Below are 7,500 nucleotides of genomic sequence, written 5' to 3'. Positions count from 1 at the left end.
CGAGGTAGTTTAAGTACGGAAAGTCGTTGAAATTCAATTTCCGATGAAAAAAGTTGTACAAATTTGATTTATGGTGAAAAATGGAGTACAAATTCGATTTATGGTGAAAAAAGAGCACAAATTTGAGTTATGATGAAAAAAAGCACAAATTCGATTTATGATGAAAAAAAGTACAAATTCGATTTATGATGAAAAAACGAGTACAAATTCGATTCTTGATGAAAAAAATCTAAAAAATTCGATATATGGTGGAAAAAGTCTTACAAATTTGATTTAGAATGAAAAAAAGAAATTAGATATATGAAAAAAGAATAAAGTCGTACAAATTTCGTGATAAAAAACTTACAAATTCGATTTATGATGAAATATACAAAAATGTCGTACAGATTCGATTTATGATGAAAAGAATATGAAAAATAAGTCCAAGCTCGATTTATGAATAAACAAAAAAAGTCTTACAAATTCGATTTATGTATATAGAAAAAAAAAATATAAAGAAAATTTTTAAAGGTTACGCCTCACACGCAGGAGATATTGTGCGTAAATGGGGAGTAATTTAGAAGTATAATAGCACGTATATTTTCTTGAATATACTGGCACTCAAGTCAGAACGAAATTATACATATTCGAAATTGAAAAACAAATTACAAAAGGAAAGTTATTGTCACACGTAGGAACTATTCTAAGTATAAGATTCTTTTTATATACTCGATTACATATTTTCTAGAATATATGTACACGCTTTCAAATAAGAATGAAATGAAAATGCGACACAGAAAAGATGCTTGTATATACTTTATGTTACACATAAAAACTATTATGTACAAATAAATTACACAGGCATAAAATAGTAATAAAAATATACAAAAACACACACAGGTATTGAAATGAGTTTTTAAGGATATTTATTGTGATGAATGTTTATTTTTAATGATAATGTAGTCAACAATTTAATTTTCTACAACACTAGCCTTTCTTCTACTTTCATGATTAAATTAAGATGCAATATATCTTTCTATAACCACCAAGATAAATCTAATATGGTTAGTATCACATAGAAAAATTAGGGTATTGTGTATAGACACTTCTTGTGTAAACTCACTTAACTTAGAAATTACTTAGAAGAGCTTAGAAAGAATATTAAAAAGGGTTCGTAACAATATGTATAAGTATTTTATTGTTATTTCTCATTGCCAGATAGCGCTACTCAAAGAACAGTGCATGATTTATTTTTCTGACTGTACACAAGCATACACCCATTAATGCAAAAATACACACACACACACACACACACACACACACACACACACACACACACACACACACACACACACACACACACACACACACACACACACATACACACACACACACACAAACACACACACACAAACACACTTAATTCTTCAAGTAGAAAAAGGTATTTTTGGTTATGCTGTTACCTTAGCCTTATATGTTAGGAGAACCAAATCTCTGAGATACGAAAATGAATGAATACATATCCTATTCTCTAAACACAGCACTCATTTGACATGACGAAATACATACTTGAAATGAATGACCTACTTTCACACACATGAAGTTCAATCAACTGCGACATTTCAACCACCCACGCACACACACGTACACACACACGCACACACACACACATACTTGTACATGTGCAAAAATTTGCACATAGTTATCTAATTCATTACTCTCTCTCTCTCTCTCTCTCTCTCTCTCTCTTTCTGTGTGTGTATGTGTATGTGTGTGTGTGTGTGGGCGTGCGTGTGTGTGTGTGTGTGTGTGTGTGTGTGTGTGTGTGTGTGTGTGTGTGTGTGTGTGTGTGTGTGTGTGTGTGTGTATGTGTGTGTGTGTGTGTGTGTGTGTGTGTATGTTGAAAAGGTTATCCGATTATTGTGTTTACTTCGTTCATAATTATATCAAAAGTTTCACTTACGAATTACGTCACAATTACGTCACATTTGTTACAATGGCTGCATAGCAAAATATGTCTCCTTTTTCCCTTGGCTGAATAGAATCATAAGGCGATATTTAGAAGAAAATATGCTGAGTGAGTGGCCCCACCCAGAGGTCAGGAGGTCAAATCCATTACTACAAAAACCGATTAATTATTAATACATTGGTGGCATCCGCAAAGGACTTCGTAGAGGTCAAATTCTCACCTTTCTCTTCCTCACTCTAACCCTTAGTGTTGTTCTTGCATCCCCTTTCTCCTATCCCTCGTTGGCAATCGATCCCCAGTTGCTATTCGTGACTGCCACCATCAGTTGTTATTTAATTAAATGATCACTTCGTCTATTGTGAGTTACAAAAATAAGACATAATCTCATAAGAGGATATTTTCGTCCTCTTCTTCTTTCTGGTGGGATTTAAATGAATATCGTTTGTATTGTAGTTTTACAATGAAACACAAAGAAAAGCCTACTAACAGAGAAAAAGACTATTTTCATCCCAAAGTTAAACATTCAATTAATATATTTGAATTAATGAATATACATATGTGTATATTGTAATAGTGATTTTCTTTTATTTTTGTTGTTTTAATTTCTTTAGGAACTTTTAAATATCTAAGTAACCCTTTCTATAGATAAAGAATAACTAAATAAGTAGATAAATAGACAACTAGTTAAACAAACAAATAGACGGCTTGATAAGTAAATAATTGAGTAAAATAGATTAATGTAAAAGGTAGAATATTTTGGCATATCTTTATTTTGTTTGTTTCTTGTTATATATCTAGGTTTGTAGCTTGTTTTTCTACTTTTTATGAAATGTCATCGTATTTAACAAGATTTGGGACGATTTGGAAACGTCATATTCCTAAAGTGGATGGACTAATGATGCCTACGCTTTTCCTCTTAACAATCATAAATTTGAAGTTGAAAAGAATTAATAATAGACTCATTATCTTGTTGACTCTCTCCAAGGGAGAAAGAAAATGCTTAGTTGGTTTTAGGACGTTCTTTATTTATTATTTGGGTCCAAGATTTCGGTTTCTGCCTGGCGTCAGATGATTTTATTCTGCTTGGACGAACACCATTGGACAGATTGATTTTGTTAATCTATTTTTGTTGTTGTTTTATTCATCTATTTGTTTATCTGTTTATATTTTTCATACACACAAACACACACACACACACACACACACACACACACACACACACACACACACACACACACACACACACACACACACACACACACACACACACACACACACACACACACACACACACACACACATATATATATATATATATATATATATATATATATATATATATGTATATTAATTTATCAATTTACTTGTTTACAAGCCACCGGCTGCGCCCGTTCCTGCTTCGCAGTGTGTTTGGCATTTGGCCCTTATTCAGTATCTACAATATGAAAAACAAACAAAACTCTACTATATTTTTGTTTTTTCGTCTTTAGAAAGACTACAAATAACCAATGAGCGTGAAAAAAATAAATACCTCTCCATTGACAATATTTCACAAATTCCTTATTTTAGAAAATAAGAGATTTTTTGAAATTGTTATATACATTAATATTTATTTATTCATTTATTTTTGTTCATTGATTTATTCACTTATCTATTTATTCAATTATTTGTTTATTGCTTTTACTCTGTTTGCTCTTGACATATTCAATTTGGTGACGCATCTTATGTATTTCATTCTATCTAAAAAGCAGACGGCTTTATTCAGCTGAGGGAGTGGTCAGGGATCAAGCTCAAGCCCCAATGGGGTGCCGACTCACCAAGGTGACTTTCAGACCAGGGACCGTCTCCTCACCTGAATAAAATCGTTAATATTTAGAAAAGAAAATTAAAAGGATTAAATGCGTCACCGTTTTGAAGGGTCCGTTTTCTAAACTTGGCTCTCATCTGTCTGCGCGCCCTTCTCCTGCCTCCTGTCACGCTTGACTTCCTTCTCCTCCTCCTCCTCCTCCCCCTCCTCCACCTCTTCCACCACCACCTCCTCTTCCACCTCCTCCTCCTCCACCTCCTCCTCCTCCTCACTCCCTCCTCCTTCCTCCTCCTCCCCCTCCTACTCCTCCTCCTCCTCCTCCTCCTCCTCCTCCTCCTCCTCCCTCCTCTTCCCCCTCCTCTTCCTCCTCCCCTCCTCCTCCTCCTCCTCCTCCTCCTCCTTCCTCTCCCTTTTCCCTCATCCTCATTCTCCCTTCTTCTCCCCTTCCTCTTCCCTTTACCTTCTTCTTCCTCCTCCTCCCCCTCCTCCCCCTCCTCCCTTGTCTTTTTCGTTCTTCTCCCTTCTCCTCCCTCCTCTTCTTTCCTCCTCCTCCCCTCTTCTCCCTCCTTCCTTTCCCTTCTTCTCCATCCTCCTCTCATTTCCCCATCTTCCTGCTTCTTCTTCTTCTTTTCTTTCTCCTTTTCTTCCTCCTCCCTCTCTCCAAATTTTCCTTCCTCCTCCTTTTCCTCCCTTCTCTTCTTCCTGTTCCTCCCTCCTCCTCCACTCTCCCTTCTCCAGCTCCTCCTCTTCCTCTCTTTTCCTCCTCTTTCGTTCTCCTCCATTGACATCACCTCCTCCTCCACCACCTCTTACTCTCTCTCCCTCCTCCTCTTCCTCCTCCTCCTCCTCCCTCTCCTCCTCCTTTTCCTCCTCCCTCTCCCTCTCCTCCTCCTCCTCCTCCTCCTCCTACCACTCCTCCTCTTGGGAACTCCATTCACTCGTGACCTTCCCTCCTCCTCCTCCTCCTCCTCCCTCTCCTCCTCCTCCTCCTTCTCCTCCTTGTCCACGACGTTAAGTTGAAGACTAAATTCGCGTTGCCTTCTCGCAGCCGAACGAACTCTTCACGATGGCATAACACTTGGCAGGCTTTATTCTGGCCGATGCCGTTAGGCGATTTTAGGAAAAGGGAAGATGTTCTCAGGGCCTCTCTCTCTCTCTTTCTCTCTCTCTCTCTCTCTCTCTCTCTCTCTCTCTCTCTCTCTCTCTCTCTCTCTCTCTCTCACACACACACACACACACACACACACACACACACACACACACACACACACACACACACACACACACACACACACACACACACACACACACACACACACACACACGCACGCACGCACTACGGCGGTCTGGGTTCGAATCCTGCCTAGGACTGAAATAATTTTAGTATTGCTGCGCTTCGAGTCGTTACTCCAACTCTCGTGTGGGGGGGGAGTTGGGTGTGTGTGGATGTAAGGTCATAGCAGTACCCATAGATCGGTCATACGAGCTCTGAACTCTCTTTCGGGAGGGAAATAGCTGTCGATCACGAGTCCAACACGTGATCCAAAGACCAAGGTGAAAGACCAAGGTGAATACACACACACACACACACACACACACACACACACACACACACACACACACACACACACACACACACACACACACACACACACACACACACACATGCACACACACCTCGTGGCGCAGTGGTTAGAGGTCCCGGCTGCAACTACGGCGGTCCAGGTCCGAATCCCGTCCAGGGCTGAAATAATTTCAGTATCGCTGCGCTGCGGGATGTTACTTCAACTCTCGTGGGTGAGGAGTTGAGGGTGTGTGTGCGTATAAGGTCACAGCATTACCCATAGATTGGTCATATATGAGCTCTGAGCTCTCTTTCGGGAGTGAAATAACTGTCGATCACGAGTCCAACACGTGATCCAAGACCGTGGTGAATCACACACACACACACACACACACACACACACACACACACACACACACACACACACACACACACACACACACACACACACACACACACACACACACACACACACACACACACACACACACACACACACACACACACACACACACACACACATACACACACACACATCTACCTCCGTTCAATGAATAGAATCGCCTGGCGGAGGATAGAATAAAGACTTTCAAGTACGGCGCGGTTAGGAAAGGGTTACCTCTCTATGCTATGACATATTTTATTCTGATTGAAAAAATAAATGGTATTGTTATTATCATCATCGACTATTATTTATTATTATTTTTGCTGTTGTTGTTGTTGTTTTCATTATTATCATTATTATTATTGTTCTTATTGTTGTTATTATTATCATTATTATTATTGTTATTATTGTTGTTATTATTGTTGTTATTATTGTTGTTATTATTATCATTATTATTATTATTATTATTATCATTATCATTATTATCATTATCATCATTATTATTATTGTCATCATTATCATTATCATTATTATCATTATTATTATTATTTTTATTATGAACATTATCATTATCGTTATTATTATTTATTATCATTATTATTACTATTATTATTACTTTTACTACTATTATTATTATCATTATCATTATTATTATTATTATTATTTCAATTATTATTACTATTATAATAACCATCGCTATTATCTTATCATTGTTAACATTTACCGTCATTTATTGATTAAGACTATCTTATTAACGCCTGACAAGTTCAAACAGCTTGGTGGAGTGACTTGATTACGGATGCCCTAAGGTCGCTGGCGCCCTTTGGCACCTTCAGTAGTGAGCAAGAACGTTTCCTAACGTCTTTCCCTTCCCCTCCCTTCCCTTCCCCTCCCTTCCCTTCCCTTCCACTCCATTCCCTTCCCCACTTCATCCCTTCCCTTTGACTTCTCTTTGCTCTTACCCTCCTCCTTCCATTTTCCCTTTTACTCGTTTCCCCTTTTTACAGAGGACTTTGTATCGTTGAATTTAATTAACCATGCCCTTGGTCCAGCTCGCTAGCTGTATAGTTCAAACTTCCGTCATCTCGACCTCCGCTGCAAGTGGCGACGCTCTAAACCGCTCGCCCAGCAATCATCCAAATCCATCAAAATTAAATACATAAATAATTGGAAATGACAAAACGAACTCTCTATTTTTATCTATATATCTCCCCTCCCCCCTCCTCTTCCCCTCCTCCCCTCCCCTCCCCTCCCAGCTCATTGAGGAACATCTTCATCTTCTTCTTTCCCTTTTATTTTTCTTTTAATTACTTCATCCCCGGAATCGACCAATATCCACGCAGCTAACCAATTCCCTCACCCTCATCGTAAAGACACTTATTCCCCCTTTTATTCCCTTGCAACTCTTTGATTCAGTTGGCACGGCACCCTTCCCCACCTCTTAAGTGCCAAATAACCTTTACTACCCTGTTCTACCTTTCTTTTTAGCCTCTCTCTAACTAGTATAGCTCTCTTTCTCTTTTTCGTATTTTTTCTTTCTCATGTTTTTTTTGTTTATTTATTAATTAATTTTATGTTTTTCTTCGTGTCTCTTTTGAAATTCTGGTCTCCCCCGTCCTCGTTTCTGTCTTTCTGTCTGTCCATCTGTCTGCCTGTATGTCTATCTGTCTGTCGGTCTCTTTTTCTCTTTCTCTCCCTCTCTCTCAATATCTCTCTCTCTTTATATCTCAATCTAAATCTCTCTCCCTCTCTCTATCTATCTATATCTCTCTCTCTATCTATATATCTCTCTCTTT

Source organism: Oratosquilla oratoria, chromosome 19, assembly GCF_046742065.1.
Source record: "Oratosquilla oratoria isolate Oo_2021 chromosome 19, ASM4674206v1, whole genome shotgun sequence".
Classification (NCBI taxonomy): Eukaryota; Metazoa; Arthropoda; class Malacostraca; order Stomatopoda; family Squillidae; genus Oratosquilla; species Oratosquilla oratoria.
Note: the sequence above shows the minus strand (reverse complement) of the source record.